This window comes from Mauremys reevesii, linkage group 1 (assembly GCF_016161935.1).
Source record: "Mauremys reevesii isolate NIE-2019 linkage group 1, ASM1616193v1, whole genome shotgun sequence".
NCBI lineage: Eukaryota > Metazoa > Chordata > Testudines > Geoemydidae > Mauremys > Mauremys reevesii.
The window spans coordinates 179,892,021-179,907,672 of NC_052623.1; the positions used below are offsets into that span (position 1 = coordinate 179,892,021).

General features: G+C 41.3%; 1 protein-coding gene across 1 annotated transcript in view; it reads left to right on the top strand.

The window, feature by feature from the left end:
- Positions 1-5,508: 5,508 nt before the first annotated feature.
- The window catches only part of NRIP1 (nuclear receptor interacting protein 1), a 99,424-nt gene continuing 89,280 nt past the window's right edge, over positions 5,509-15,652 (top strand). The window contains exon 1 of the mRNA XM_039484525.1: positions 5,509-5,828. The gene's annotated coding sequence lies outside the window, so the exon portion shown is untranslated. The remainder of the gene's footprint in view (positions 5,829-15,652) is intronic.

Consider the following 15,652-nt stretch of genomic DNA (forward strand, 5'->3'; position numbering starts at 1 on the left):
TTATATTTTCTATTTCTGTTATTGCTTTAAAGGTGAACCGTCATATACTAATATATGTGTAGTTAAAGATATAACATAAAATATAGAGGATATACAGCACAGCTGAGTAAACAGTATCATAACATCCTCATTTCCTGAGTCAGAGCACTTAAATTAGGAACATTTATATTCATGTACTTTCTTGATTTTAATATGTAATTAACATAGATATCTGTTATGAAACATTTACTTACTGCACAGTTTATTTTCAAAGTTGAACACAGAGAACAACACTTAGTTTGTCCTTTCAGTTATTTCCTAATGTTAATGTCTCAAACTTTATTGTTTTTATTGTTGGGCACTGGCTGCCAGCTTTCAGTATGTATAATTTGTACATAGTGTTCATTTTATTTTAGAACATACAGTTTCAACAACATGGTTTGTCTCATCTTAAGAACCAATACAAAGGGTTATCCAGATCAGATGATAGCCAGCCAGCAACCTGATACTGTGAAACAGTTGTGTTGTACTCTGATAACCACTAGCTGTTTAGTCTGACAGAGGGCCAAATCCTTAGATTTACTCAGTTTGTTCTCACTGATGTGAGTGACATCTTTGCCTGAGTAAACACTGAGGAAGACCAGGTAAGGACAAAGTCCAACAAAGAATATGCATAGACTAAAGATGTTGTGGATGCAGCCATAAAAACTGGGACATCTCCATATATAGCAACACCATTAACCCACGGATACCACATTTTTTTTCACACAAACTTTTATACCTGCTATACTGGTGCTCTCTGATGTCATCCCTGGAAGTAATAACTCCAGACTATTTTGCTTCTGGGCATCACTTCACACTATCAATAATGGTGATAGGTAAGTGTATTATAACATCATTCTTGGAAATACAACATTTTTCATGATTTTTTCAGAGAGTGACATCAAACTGCAGTAGTTTACAAGTACTGGATGTATTCCCATGAGTAAAGACAGAAAGCAAGTATTTACTACCCGGATATATTGACATGATAATTATGTAAGCTTAATAAAGTAATGTTTGTACAGTTCTTTGTGATTCTTACATGAAAGGTGTTACAGGGGCACAAAGTGTTATTACTTATTAATAAGGCTACGATTTAGTCACGTAGAAATCCGTGGAGGTCATGGAAGTAACGGATTACATGACTTCCTTGACCTCCGTGACAAACATGGAGTCCTATTAATTATTTCCTGACAAAAAATATAAGGACAAAATGGTAGTTCCTACTTAGGATGTAGGCAAGCACACACATGCTCACACACACACACACACACACACACACAAACATGCAAATAAACACGAACAAGCCCTAGTGTGTGTATAAAAACAGATACAGTACACTGGAGGCGTGGACAAAACCAACCACATACTCCATGAGAGTTTATAGGGTACAGCTGGCTTGACATGTTTTTGTAATTGAAAAGGTTATAACATCTGGTCCTTGGGTTATTACTCTTAGATCAAAGAGTCATGATATGAAGTCTACTTTTTAATCATCCAGAGATTTCTGATAATGAAATAGTGAGAAATATTTTTTTGGAATAGCCAATCCAGCTGAAAGAGAAATTCCAGAAACACGGAAGAATATGAAAACAAAAGAAGGAAGAAGAAGAAGAAGAAGAGAGTAAATATTGGCAGGAACTTGAGGTGCTGCAGGTACCTTTTACGAAATGACTTTTCTTGATAATGTTTGTAAAAAGGATTTGGTCTAAAAGGAATGCCAATATGAATTCTAAAAGAATTCACAGAACCTCCATAAATACACAAAGAGTTTTATAATATTTTGGAAATGTAACTCGGTTCATTTTTCGGAGACAAGTGGTCTATAATGGCACACAATTTTGATATTTTTTATTTATATACAGGTTTGGTGACTCCCTTTTGCAAACACCCTTATAAAAAGATCCAATTACTTTTCATTTACAATGATTATAGACTTACTACTCACATGCACAAGGCAGTGTATGAATAATGGCATGTGTACACAGAAATTATCACTCTGAACCAAATTCAGCCCCCAGTTACACCAGTGCAACTCTCAAGATTTAAGTTAATTCTAGATACTACTACTGATTTGATTAGAAGATAGATGCTAATCTCCTTATTTGAGATATATGGACAAAGAGCACTAGATAAGAGTCAAGTGTTATTATTATTATGTATTATTATTTATTCAAAAGTCTCATTAAGTCAGTGATGCAGTAAATAAGATGTGTCAATGTGCTTTTCACCTGTGTATGGGCTGCAGTATTGGGTGGTCTGATTTTCTAAGAAGGGACCTTCCTAAAAGTGGATAATCTGACATATTGTATGAATTGAATTGGGCTGAATCAAGGATGGAATTTAATCATTTATCCATGAACCTTAGAATAAGAATTTTTGTGTAAATATATTTATGTGAAGCCATCTAACTTCTCAAGCATGCCACAAGCATGGTTTAAAGCTAGGCTAGTCTAATCCTCCTCCAGTTGACGCTCATGGGAGTTTGGAAGTTTTGTAAGATTGCTTTTACAAATATATGGTCCATATGGGAAAAGATGTTATCCATTTATGTATTTTATTTCAACATGAGACAGACAATCTTTTTCTAGCTGGAATTGTATTGTAGCTAGAAAAAGATTGTCTGTCTGATTTGTTAACCATTTATGAAAATAATTTTCCCAAGCATAAAGGCGATCAAATAGAAAGTTATGTATAAGTCAACAATTTTTAAACTGTTTTCACATAGCTAAATAGAAAGATCAAATTTGTACTTCAAGAATGTAAAAAATGCAATTACATTTTGATTTTGAAGGGGGTTAGTAATACAAAAGCATGTTTGCGTTTGATCTATTTTGAAATTTCTGGTGAGAAATGTAATATGTAAGTAGAAATGGCTCACTGGCTTTGGCAAATATGAGTTTACACTTCACAAATGTTAAGCACAGTACCAACAACTTTCCAGTAAGTGCTTGTAATTCTGGGAAGCAATTCAACAGTAACTTCTGTAAATTTATATTTCTTTCAAGAGCAATTCAAAACTAGTCTGCTTTCTAGCTGCCATAAAAAATCTTGTAGATGATTTGACAATGAAGAAGCCCCCTAAAGCAAAAGCTGAAAAAGTAGCCCTCTATCCTTCACATTGTCTGTAATGAAAAAATGTACTTAGATTATCTACTGTGTGTGTACATCACACATGCACATATGTACACAGTCTATGTTGGGGAAATGAGCATGCGTTTGGCTTTGGTTGAAGACTAGCGACACAAAGAACCAATAAATATATACAAATAGCTTGATAAAGTCTGGCAGACTGATTCATTTTTTCATTATGGGCTAGATTCTTCCACCTTTATGCATATGGAGTATTACCTTATTTGGCAGTATCATTTGAACTGCCCAATGAGAACTCAGTGTGAGTAAGGGTGTCAGAATCTAGCCCTGTATAAATATGATTTAAAATACTGAAAATAAACTGGTTTGTAAATGACAACACTGATTAATACAATCTCAGCTGATTGTGCCACATAAAAAGATGCTTTCCAAGCCCTGTTCATTTTATATTTTACTAACAGTCCTATTACAGAATATTTCAGATAAGCATTCTTACTATTGCTTGTTCACAATTCCTCATTTTGTAGGTTCCTTCTCAATACAAGACATTCCCTAAGGTTAAGAATGAAAAGGCATCTACTACAGAAACACTTGATTGAAATAGCTGGTAAATTGCTGCAGTAATGAGAAAATTCCCTTTCCTCTGGATAGTCCAACTGCTTAGCACTGAAGCATTTTTCAGATAAAGAATTTTAAAGAAATTAAAAATTAAAGAGAATTTCTTTAAAATCACAAACAAAGGGCCTGCTCCCATGGAAATTAGTGGCAAAACTCTCTTGCAATGTTAGGCAAGATCAAGCCATAACATTAGTTTATGCTTTATAATACAGAGACTGATTTTACAGGGATTCTGATGTGCAAATACAATGATGCTTTAGAAAATACTGGTGCTTCTTAAAAAATGTAGTTAAAAACACAAGATGATGAAGTTCACCAAATCTCTCATTGGCTTAAAAAAATAGGTCAAGTAATACATTATTAGTTCTGCTAGTACACAGTTTCTACATTCCAAAGTACAAGAGATTTTGCTTAATATTTCAACATCCTGTTTCATTCATTAGTCTATAGACTGAAATATTTGGTTTTAGCCATGCACACCTCTCTTTTATTTTTGAAACTGGAATCCAGATGCTATTTGTGTAGTTATATTATTAGATATGTCTATTTATTTTAAAAAGATGTTTGAATATATTCATTTGTTAGTTTCTTTGTGGTTTTTAAAAAGGTGTATGTTTGGGTCTGTTCTATCTCTAGAATGTTTGCCTGTGTTTTTATGATTATTTGCTTGTATGTAGTTGTGAATGTATTGTTTTCTTTCCTCCTTTAATACTTTGTTTTTAAAAAGGCAAATATTCTGTGTTGTTTTAGAAAAGGCGAGCATTACCATGTTTTTTGCTGTGTACATAAAAATCTTTAAGTGTGCTGCAAAGTACTTATGAACCCATTTGTTATGTTTGCAGACTCTGAGCACAAGCATTCTGTTTGTATAGATAGGATGTGACCAAGGTCAGACATTTTGTGGTTTTGCATATATAAAACAAATAAAGCAGCAGCATATCCTATATCTAGCTTCAACTTTTTCCACGGAATGGCACTAGAATACCTGTAGCAAGAGACATTAGACATTAGATTGTAATTCCTTGGGGGCAGGGACAGTGACTTCTTCACATAGGTTTGGACAGCACCTCGCAAAATATTTGGTAGCCCTGAATACGTTAAACACAAAGCTCTACTCAACCTTAGCTCTGGGCGTTACCACCACAGTACCACTTCACTGAAATATTAGAACTAAAGGCAAAGATTCAAGGCCAATAGCAAGAGTTTTGTCTAGCAGTGAAAATGCTGGTTCAGTGGGCAGGACTTGGGAAAGGAAGGATGCAGTTCTGTCTCCTGTGCTCCCTCCATCACCATTGTCAACTCTGGAGAACTTATAGAGCAGCTCTCTCACCATATCTGTTTTCTTTCCTTAAATCCCAGCTTCTGGAGCCATGTGATTGGGGAACCCCAACGTCTCAAAAACAAGAAGGCAACGAGAAAGAACCCCAAGTTTATTATTTTCTAAACACTCATTTGTTTTAACCAATAACAGGGGTTTGGGGGGCCCTGGCTCCATGGATTTGGACTGCTGGGGGTTGGCAGTAGTGGCTCTTTCCAGGCTCACTCCCGGGGATGCCTTTCCTCTCTGTGGGTGCTCGATTTCAAGCAAGATTTGTTCCCTGGGAGCCATTTACCACCCTGTCCTAAAATCTCCCTTACAAACAGAGCCAGCCCTGCTGAGCAGGAGGCAGGGGGAAGTTCCCCTTCTCTGCCCCTCCCTCGCTGTGGCGGACGGGGCCAGGAAAGGGTTAAGCAGAAACTTGGCAGAGGAGCTGAGCGGCATGGAGAGGGGAGGGACTGGGCTGCGCTCAGCTGGGTGGGGAGTGAGGGGAGGATGAAAGTCAGCCTCCCAGCCATTGCAGCAGAGCGAGCCAGGGCGGAGGGCAGGCGGCGAGCTGTGTGTGTGTGTACGCGCCCTGCCTGCCTGCCTGCCTGGCAGGGGAGGCTGCCCCGCTTGCCGTGCAGCCAGGGAGGAGACTCTCCCCCGGCCCCCACGCAGCAGCCCCCTGCCCTGGAAACGCTCCCCGGGGCCCGGCCCTAGAGAACTCGGCTCCGCGGGCGGGAGAGGCACACGCAGGGCGCCTGCGGGCCGGAGGAGCGCCGGGCTGGCGGCGGGGGTGAGTGTCTGCGCCGGCCCGCGGGCGGGGGGCTGGCCCCGCCGAGCGGGGAGGGAGGGGGGCGGGCGGGCGGCTGGGAACAATGCCGGGGTGGCCGCGGAGCGGGCGCCGCTGCTGGCTAGGCGGGGAGGGGAGGGATTGTTTCCGGTGGACCCCCCCCCCCCCAGCTGCCTGCCAGCGCCTCGGGAGGGCGAGGAAATTGAAAAGTTTGGCCCAAAATTGCGGCTTTGGGGGGAGCCGGGAGCGTGGCAAAGTTTGTGTCCCCCGCCGCCCCGCTTTTCCCTGCAAGCGCCGCTCCAGAGAGACTCCCCCGGGTCGGGCGCGGGGCTCAGGCAGCGCGAACTCTGTGCGCCGTCGCTGCCGTCCAGCAGCTCCCTGGGGCTGCGTGTCTGGGGGGCGGGGAAACAAACCCTGGGGTCCAGAAGCATTAAACCAGGATCCCCCCAACCCCGCTGTCTCCCCTCCCCCTCCGGATCCACCGCCGCCTCTTGCTGCTTGCACGGCAGCAGGCAAGGCCATGCTTCCCTCTGCTAGCCCCTCTTGTTGTTCATTTCCTCTCCCCGCCCCTTCCAAAGGCGCCCACAGTTTATTGTGGGCTAGAAATCCCCCCACGCCATCTGCTGAGCGTGACACACAACTCTTCTCCCCCCCCCCCCTCCCGCGCAAAAAGGTGCTTTCTCACCATTTACCTTCCATAACGTGCAGCCCCTGGGGGCATCTCTTCTGTGTTTTATAAGATGAAGGTTTGTATATCAGGACTTACCACATTTGGTGTCCCCAAAGCCCTTCAGGGTTGCCTTTTGTCCCCTAGAAAATTATATTGATGGGGGGTTTTCCTTACTTCTCTCAATTACTAACAAAACTGAAACGTACAGAAATGTACTTTTGGGTCATAGGATAATAAATTAGGATTACACAATCAAACCTTCCTGATGTGCACTGTATTATGTTGTGTGGCTGTGTGGGGTACTCTTTGTCTCCCTTGAGTGTGATGGTGTGCATTTTTTAGTGGAAAGCACCAGGGTGGTACTGGAAATCCTCAACACATGGAGATGATATTCTAAGAACTATGGAGTTTCTGACTTTGGGAATGATTCAGCGTTAGGGACGCTGATATGCAGTTGACTCATTCTGCTTATTACTCCTTTCACTCTTCTTGTGGCAAGATACCTTTTTCAAAAGAAAGTTCTGTTTGAGTTGTTTGATTCTGGGAGTATTTTATGGGTATTTTGTTGTATTCAGCTGCTAACACACCGGCCAGGTGGAATTTAACTGAGTCATGGCAGTATAAATTATCAGATATATAAATTTATGGAGTTTGTTTACAAAGAATCGTAAGACAACACACAGACCTTGGTAAGGAAAAATGAAGTCACTTCCGAAAAGGGGGTGATCTGTCCTTCAGTTTATGATACAACGCCTGCTTTTTTAAATGTGCTGGAGTCAATTGCTGTCTTAAATGGTTGTTGGACTAGAGACTGGAATGTGACACATCAGTAAGCCATCTCACAAACAAAACTTGTCAGAGGTGAGAATGTTTTGTGGTTAATCATCTGATTTAATGTCATTCAAGGGGAAACTTGCTATAAAGTGAATTTTACAAACATATTAAAACTGCAAAATTGCCAGAACTAGAGTTGACATCTCATGCAGTGAGCTCTCATGCAGGACAGCTAAATTCAGAACAAATAAAGAGTTTGCTGCCTGGGCCATTGCTGTGCTCTCAAACTTCTTGTTAACTTCTCAGCATTCCCTTCTCCTACAGCCTAAGAGACAGAATTGAAATTGACATTTAACTGACAGGAGCACTTGACTGTAAGTTCAGTGCACATACTTATGTGCAAGTTTTGGTTGTGCAAGAGATAACAAATAGTGAACAGGCATTCAGTAGTGAATGGGAACTCCTGCCTTTCTCTTGGACTGGCCTGCAATCCTTTATTATCACCATCTATGGTGAGATCCTCTGGTACATGCTTTTTAGAGCATGAGTGCACTAAATACAACCCAGGTGGATTACTTTTCTAGTAGTCTTAAGAGTTACTTGTAACTATGACACATACAACATCTTCAGAGGGAAATTTTTGTGCTTACGTTTTTTTAAGTTGACGGTGGTTCTTTAAAAAAAAAATCAAAACTTTTGGAGCGAAATAGATTTATGATTATTATAGTACTAAAAACTGTACTAGGTAAAGAAGTATAGGTGGTGGTTGTCTTCATTTAGTAAGCTTGAATGGCTTATTTAAATGTTGACTTTGTTGACTTTTATGTTGTATCTATCATTCTGTAAATGACACCAAGGAAAAATTGATTTAAAACAACAGAAGTTCATTAAAGGTCATCACAGAGTTCAAACCTGGGTGAACTGAAATACTGATCTTATTTTCCTTTTAGTTTTTGCTTAATATGGGGTCTGTTAACACGAATACACATGCCTGCTTAGATAATAGCTTATCACATGGTCCTTGCAGAGAAAATTTGTTCTCTTTTTGCATAACTAATGTAGTCTGACAAAAGAAGGTTTCTAGAAATCTTAATACCAGGCCAACATTGATACTATACACATGCCTGCTTAGATAATAGCTTATCACATGGTCCTTGCAGAGAAAATTTGTTCTCTTTTTGCATAACTAATGTAGTCTGACAAAAGAAGGTTTCTAGAAATCTTAATACCAGGCCAACATTGATACTATCTTGTGTGACCTTCTCATAAACAACCTAAATGGAGCAACTATAAGGTGGGTGCATAACTGGTTGGCAAACCATTCCCAGAGAGTAGTTATCAGTGGTTCACAGTCATGGTGGAAGGGCATATTGAGGGGGGTCCCGCAGGGATCAGTTCTGGGTCTGGTTCTGTTTAATACCTTTATCAATGATTTAGATAATGGCATAGAGCAGGGATGGGCAACCTTTGCACGTGGCTCGCCGGGGTAAGCCCCCTGGCGAGCCAGGCTGGTTTGTTTACCTGCCGTGTCTGCAGGTTTGGCCAATCGTGGCTCCCACTGGCCGCGGTTCACGGCTCCAGGCCAATGGGGGCTGCGGGAAGCGGTGGCCTGCACATCCCTCGGCCCACAATGATTCCCGCAGCCCCCATTGGCCTGGAGCGGTGAACCGTGGCCAGTGGGAGCCACGATTGGCCAAACCTGCAGATGCGGCAGGTAAACAAACCAGCCTGGTCCGCCAGGGGGCTTACCCTGGTGAGCCGTGTGCCAAAGGTTGCCGATCCCTGGCATAGAGAGTACGCTTATAAAGTTTGCGGAGCATGCGAACCCTGGGAGAGGTTGAAAGTGCTTTGGAGGATAGGATTAAAATTCAAAATGATCTGGACAAACTGGAGAAATGGTCTGGTGTAAATAGGATTAAATTCAACAAGAACAAATGCAAAGTACTCCACTTAAGAAGGAACGATCAGTTGCACACATACAAAATGGGAAATGACTGCCTAGGAAGAAGTACGGCAGAAAGGGATCTGTGCGTTATAGCTAGCTAACTGTGAGTCAATAGCGTAACACTGTTGCAAAAAAAGCAAACATCATTCTGGGATGTATTAGCAGGAATCTTGTAAGCAAGATACAGGAAGTAATTCTTCCACTTTACTCCACACTGATTAGGCCTCCGCTGAAGTATTGTGTCCAGTTTTGGGTGCCATGTTTTAGGAGAGATGTGGACAAATTGAAAAAAGTCCAGAGAATAGTAACAAAAATGATTAAAGGTCTAGAAAACATGTCCTATGAGGGAAGATTGGAAAAAAATTAAGTTTAGTCTGGACAAGAGAAGACTGAGAGGGGACATAATAACCTTTTATGTACTTGAAAAGTGTTACAAGGAGGAGGGAGGAAAAAATGTTCTCCATAACCTCCGAGGGTAGCAGAAGAAGCAATGGTCTTCAATTGCAGCAAGGATGGTTTAGGTTGGACATAAGAAAAAGCTTCCTAACTCTCAGGTTGGTTATGCACTGGAATAAATTTCATAGGGAGGTTGTGGAATCTTCATAGTTTGTGCTCCATTTGTATTATGTGTTGAACGTATGTCTAAATTTGCCTCAAGCAAGCCTTTCACATAATAGCCCTGCCCAGGAAAGGTGCAGTTGTGGTCGCTCCAGTCTCAAATAAAATATATTAGAAGGTGGGGGTGGGGGCAAAGTACAGAGAAAGGCAACAAAAATGATTAGGGGGTATGGAACTGCTTCCATTTGAGGAGAGATTAAAAAGACTGGGGCTTTTCAGCTTGGAAAAGAGACAGGTAAGGGGAGATATGATAAAGGTCTATAAAATCATGACTGGTGTGAAGACAGTAAATAAGGAGGTGTTCTTTACCTCTTCACATAATACAAGAACCCTGGATCACCCAAGGAAATTAATAGGTGTCAGGCTTAAAACAAAGAAAAGAGGAAGTATTTTGTCATACAATATACAGTCAGCCTGTGAAACTCATTGCCCGGAGATGTTGTGAAGGCCAGTATTATAACTGGGTTCAAAAAAGAATTTTAGATAAGTTCATGGAGGACAGGTCCACCAGTGGCTATTTGCCAAGATGATCAGGGATGCAACCCCATGCTCTGGGTGTCCCTAGCCTCTGACTGCCAGAAGCTGGGAGTGGATAACGGGACCATTTGATGGTTGCCTGTTAATTCCCTGTGAAGGACTTGGCTTTGGCTACTATCAGAAGACAGGATAATGGGCTAGGTGAACCACTGGTCTGACTCAGTATGGCTGTACTTATGTAGGTGCTTGACTTCTCACTGAAGGACTGTTACTAGGAAGTCATCAGGACTACACTCTCTGAGGCTATCGACTTTGAACTATTGACCTACCCCCATGGAACAGTTATTTTTCTACAGCTGGATGGGGAGGCTGAAGTATTCCAGTTGCACACATAAGGAGACAAGAGACTTAAAAGCAGAGTGCTGCTCTGTCCAGGTGGGCTGACCATTGCCATGTGTAATGAGGACATGTTAGATCAGACCTGCACAACTTGTAAAGCGGCGAGGGCCACATTATTCCAAAGAAAACAGCTGAGGGCCGAAACCTCCCGGCCCCGCGGAAACACCCCGCCCCAGCACCGCCCAGCCCTGCAGAAACAAACCCTCCTTCCCCAGCGCTGCGCCGCCCCACCAAAACAGCTGTGGGCCAAAAAGGAAGGTTGGGGGTGGGGAGGTGATACTTGATTTTAAATCAACCAGGGGCTCCCAGCTGAAGAGGAGGCTGGGAGCCCTCAGGGGCAAATTAAAGGGCCCGGGGCTCTGGTGGCTGGGGGAACCTGGAGCTTTGTGGGGATGTGGCAGGAATTTAAAGGGCCCAGAGCTCCTGCCACTGAGGGAAGCCCGAGCCCTTTAAATTCCAGCCCCAGCCCATCCACTGCGGGCAGCCCAGAGCCCTTTGAATCCCGGCCACGGCTGGGATTTAAAGAGCTCTGGACTCCCCGTGGCTGCGGGCAGCCTAGAGTGCCGTGTGCGTGGGATTTAGAATTCCCCCCCACGGGCCGCACAGTGAGCCGCACATGTTGTGCAGGCCTGTGTTAGATAGAGGGTGAGAGATGCTGAAATGTTGACAAACCTCTTCCTCACAGAACGGGTGAGACCAGACATGGGGAAAGTGTGTCTCAGGACCTTTGATTGTTTTCAAAGATCTGTAAATCTCAAGTGTTTTAACAGTGAAGTCATGGTGGTTAAGATAGTCCTTTTTGTTAAGCCTGTGTTCCGTGCTTTCCTCCCACATTGTTCCCAAATGGGTTAGAGTAGAAGCCCTGAAAGCCCCAGCCTGAGTGGAGCTCTGGGGGAGTGCGTGTGTGTGTAAGCAACCGGGGGGCTTGGGAGCTGTGAGACATTGGTTTTGGAGTCCAGGGTGTCTGGACTGTGAAATTTCTTGTTTCAAGGAAGGGCATCAGACCAGCTGTGAGCCTGGGGCTGTGCCTTACAGACCAAAAGCTAGGAATGTTGATTAGACTTTGGCCAGCTCCAGTTGACCTAGAAGCATGCAGGAAGCCACTTGTAACTGACTGGTGATAGTACTGGGCCAGGTTGTAACCCTATCAACTGCTAATATTTTACAATACTGAGAGCAAGTGTCTAAATATAAATTAATTAATCACTAATAACTGTGAATTTAATAGGGAGTGGTAGATGAGTGGAAAAATTACCTCTACCACTTTCTAAGGGAACAGGTATAGTATAAAGTTTTAAACAGGAGGAATAGAAAGGGATAGAATATAAACCAGCCAGAATGACTAAACAGACAGGGAGACTTTAATCAAGAAGAAAAAAACAAACAAAAAAAGTTTGAGGCCAGTGTATGAAATATTTAGGGTTATATGAAGTTTTTTTTTTTTTTAACAACAACAGTTTAAGGCCAAAATAAGACTTAGTTTTACAATAAAAAAGTTTCTATGTAATGCAAATTAAATGATTACTTGATATTCCCTTAGGATTTGTTGCTGTTGAAGGACATTTTGTTCTGTTTGAAAATATTGAATTTGAGAAGAACATCTTGAGATGGGGAGTCTGTGTTACATGTGAGAAGGAAATAGTCCTTCCTTGTATTCTCATATGTAGGAAGGTCCTTACCACAAGAAGAAACTGAATATAGCAACTGACATCTCAAAGGAATGCTGTTGGTGGAAATGTATTTGCTTATGGAAAGCCTCACGGAAATGTGGACAGAACTATGGTACTTGGATTCCAGGAAATTTGAGAGAATGATACTATTTGGTATTTTGTTGCCCCTCATTTGGGTACCAGACATCTAGGCTTCCTGGTTAAGGAAGTAGGATGCAAGCTAAGAATTTGTAAACATGGCAAACTAGGAAGTAGAAACAGGTCCTGTCTTGCAGTCTTGCCTCTGGCCAAAGAAACTAACTTGTCTTCTGTCAGGTCCGGTCAACAATTTACATTCCAACCTATTTCTTTTATAAGGAGGGTGTTATTTAATTAGTGCGACTTTTGAGAAAGACAACGTTCTCAATTTTTATATGTATATTTTATTTCTAAATGTGTGTCTGTCTACAACAGAGGAAAAAGGAAAGCTTTTGTTCTAGACATAATCAGAATAAAGCCAGAAGCTGCCGCCTATTTGGAAGAATGCCTGTCTTCTGTCTGAGATCAGTTCTTTGAAGTTGATCTTCCTGAATACACACACCACACATAATCTTTCCTTATGTGAAGTACTGTAGTCTAATTTTCCTTAAAAATTTCACTCCCGCTCAAAACTAGATATGAAGTGAGAGAAATGCATTTTATAAGCAAGTGTTTTGCTTTGTATGGGTGGCTGTTTTTATATTTATTTTTTTCTTCTTCAGTGATTACATGAAACAAATAAGAGAAGATTTGGAAGGTTCCACAAAATATCTTGTTGGATTTCTGTGTAAAAATGTCTTGCCCATAAGAAGCACACAGTACTTCAGTTTCCTTTGACAACTGATTGGTACTAATGTTCTGCGTTGTCCGTTTTTTCAGTGTCAATGTTAAGGTTTGTGGCTACTACCCTTTTTAATTTCAGAGCTGAAGAAGAAATTGGAATGAACTTCTTTTAGGGATGAAGTGGGCTCTGGTTCTCACAGAGATAGAAATGCATTTCTGTCTCTATCGGTGTTATCCCAAGTGGTTGCCATATTCAGATCTTTCATTTTTAGGTGTGTTTCAAACCCCCCCCCCCCCACTACCTGTAATTTTAAAACAGTCAAACTTAGTATTCGCAGAAACTATACACAACCTATCTTCCAATGCAAGGAGGAGTTGTTGCCAAAATTCTGTTTAAAAACTTTAGGGAGTGTAGGAATTTCTTCCCTCTTTCCAGAAATATCAAAGTGGAATTGCTTGTGCTCTTTTCTCTAAACTTTTTTGTAAACCTGAAGCCTCTTGTATGTCCTGGGGGGGGGGGGAAATACAGAGCAATCATTTACTGCTGGCTTCAAGAAAAGCATCAAAACTGTTTGCAGTTACATAGAAAGCTTAGCTTCTTTTGCTAGTTGTTTTATTTTGGTATACAAGAAACTTTTGATGTAAAGGTGATGGCAATACAGAAGAAGACTGCTCAGATTTACAATAAAGGGGAAAAAAAACTATTTAAGAAAAGACCTTGCTGAGCACAAAGATGATCTCAAAAGATGAACATCCTCTAAAGAAGCATTGCTTCCCCTCCTGTCTTACCCCCTTTCTGCAATTTGTGAATCATAAGTATGTTGTGAGAAAGGTGGATGATGTTACTGTGACTACATTATTAAAACTTACTGTTTGATCAAATTTATGCTCACTTGTCTGTCCTACTTGCACTTTTAAGTTAAAATGAAGAGAAAAAGACTCATCCTGTTTTTTACTGCTTTTTGGTAGTGCAGGGTAAACCCACCATTTACTTATTACATGATTTATTGTGACTCCAATGATAGCCTAATCTCTCTTCCTAATTAAAACAAAAAATGGAGACTTGCTTCTGTTTAGCAAGGCCAAATAACGTTTTGTTTATTTGGAGAAGCATGTAAGAGATTGTATTATTTGAGAGTAGTTCACCTGCTTTTTCCAAAAAGATTTTCAGCATGGTGGTCCTAATGGATCCATCATTCCTTATGGATTCTTGCATGGCAGCAGTGGTCCAGAGGGCATCCAGTTTCTGTAGCTGGCCTGGAGGCTTTGACTGCTCCTCTCTTGGACGGTGCCCTTGTGACATCTATCTGTGACTTAATTGCTCCTGGCTAGATAGCACTGTTATAGCCATCTTGAGAATTCCTTGGAAGTTCATCTAGAAGCTTGCTTCAGCTGCTGGACACTGCAGCTGGGTGTTACTGCAATAGAAGGAACTGTTGTGTACACACAGCACAGATGCTCTGGTCTCTACACTGGCTACTTGTTTGCTTCAGGGTGCAGTTGAAGGTGTGAGGTGATAACCAGTTCCCATGGCTTTTAAAGGTAATCTCAGAGTGGTAGTTAAAGTTGATTAAAACAGAAGACTAAATTTGACACTCTCGCACACCCACCCACCAGCCATTTTTATATAAACAGCTAGTTTCATCCACCTCTAAACCTGAGGGTTTTATCACGTGTCCATTTAAGGAATGGTACTGAGGGAAGTAGTTACAAAAGTGCTTCAGGTGGATAGTGCTATCACAATGAACAACTTTTCATACCTATTGATTGTTTTAAAACAACAAATTGCTCCAAACTAAAAGTCTTTTGTGTTTGTTTTTCATCGTTTTGCCTGATCTTTAGAATTTTTTGGGACATATAATATGAATATATATATATATATGAAAAGATTCTACTATGGCCTGATATTTTCCTTGTTGCCATATTCATTTCAATAAGGGCCCTTTTAGAAAACATGACCTCTGGGTATTTGTGGATGTGAAATAAGTGTTAAGTCATAATCATATAGCAAGTCCAAGTTTAAAAAAAAATCAGAGCTATTGTCTTTTGAATCCAAAGTTCATTATTTTATATGGATACTATAGTTTTGATTTTGAAGAAACACCGTCCGGGTAGTTGGTTAATAGATTTTTCTGTATTTATTTCAACAATGGTCCTATTCTGAGAGGTCTTACTTTCTGGAGTTCAAAGTTATGTTTATTTTGCTGACCCAAACTGTGGGGGAGGGGTAGCTCAGTGGTTTGAGCATTGGCCTGCTAAACCCAGGATTGTGAGCTCAATCCTTGAGGGGGCTATTTAGTGATTGGGGCAAAAATGTGTCTGGGGATTGGCCCTGCTTTGAGCAGGGGGTTGGACTAGGTGACCTCCTGAGGTCCCTTCCAACCCTGATATTCTGTGATTCTATGATTACTTGTAAATCTTAACACACTCATTCAGTGAAGTGTAACTTCCCTAACAGTAAACCAGTACCTGG